The sequence below is a fragment of the Silurus aristotelis genome, assembly GCF_946808225.1.
Source record: "Silurus aristotelis genome assembly, chromosome: 18".
Taxonomy (NCBI): Eukaryota; Metazoa; Chordata; class Actinopteri; order Siluriformes; family Siluridae; genus Silurus; species Silurus aristotelis.
The window spans coordinates 18,441,947-18,443,205 of NC_139591.1; the positions used below are offsets into that span (position 1 = coordinate 18,441,947).

The following is a 1,259-nucleotide window of genomic DNA, read 5'->3' on the forward strand; positions in this document are numbered from 1 at the left end:
GCACTGCTGAGGTGGTATGGAAGCCCAGGTTTCTTTGACAGTTGCCTTTAGCTTGTTTGCATTTTTTGGTCTCTTGTTTTTCCTCTTGACAATACTCCATAGATTCTCTATGTGGTTCAGGTCTGGTGAGTTTGCTGGCCAGTCAAACACACCAACACCATGGTCATATAAGCATCTTTTGGTGCTTTTGGCAGTGTGGGCATGTGCCAAATCCTGCTGGAAAATGAAATCACATAGATTTTTCCAGACTCTGTGACCTTGATTTCCAAATTAAATGCAATATTTTCAATCCTTTCATCTGAAAAGACGACTTCCGCCCACTGAGCAACAGTTCAGTCCTTTTTTGTCCTTTGCGCGGGTAAGACACCTCTGACATTGTCTCTGGTTCAGGAGTGGCTTGACACAAGGAATGGATCAGTTGTAGGCCATGGATACATCTGTGTGTGGTGGCTGTTAAAGCACTGACTCCAGCTGCAGTCTACTCTTTGTGAATCTCCCCAAATTCATAAATGGGCTTCATTTCACTTTTTTCTACCACATTTTTCCTACCATTCAACTTTTCATTAATGTGCTTGTATACAGCACTCTGTGAACAGCAGCTCTTTTAGCAACGATCTTTTGTGTCTCACCCTACATGTGTCAATGATGGTCTTCTGGACAACTGTCAAGTCAGCAGTCTTCCTCCATGACTGTGGAGCCTGAACCAGACTAGGACACCATTTAAAGGCTCAGGAAACCTTTGTAGGTGTTTGGATTTAAAGAGCTGATTAGAGTGTGACACCACGAGTCCCCAATATTGAACTTTTTCACAATATTCTAATTTATTGAGATACTGAATTTGGGGTTTTCATAAGCTGTAAGCCATAATCATCCAAATGAAAAGAAATAAACACTTGAAATATATCAGTCTGTGTGTGATGAATCTATATAATATACGATTTACACTTTTTGTATTGAATTATTAAAATAAATAATAAAAATTTTTTTTATTTATTTTGCTCCCATACTTGAGAGACTTTTAACTGGAGGTGAGAGAATTTACCCTGAAACTCGGCGCACCCACTTACTCGCTACTTTTTCCGCGTTGTTTCACAGTTAAACAGAACAACCAATCAGACTGCGGGTAGTCACATCAACCCCGCCCCTTTTATCATACGTCAGCCAATCGCGAGATTGGATTGTAATATATGTAAATATTAATTTATCCTCCCTGTCGTTTCTATCCTCCCCCTATTCTTCCGGTTTCTCCCTGTTAGGCG

General features: G+C 40.3%; 1 long non-coding RNA gene across 1 annotated transcript in view; it reads right to left on the reverse strand.

Annotated features, from left to right (window-relative positions):
• Nucleotides 1-1,259, reverse strand: part of LOC310741112 — a 318,731-nt gene that overhangs the window by 107,199 nt on the left and 210,273 nt on the right. The window lies entirely within an intron of this gene.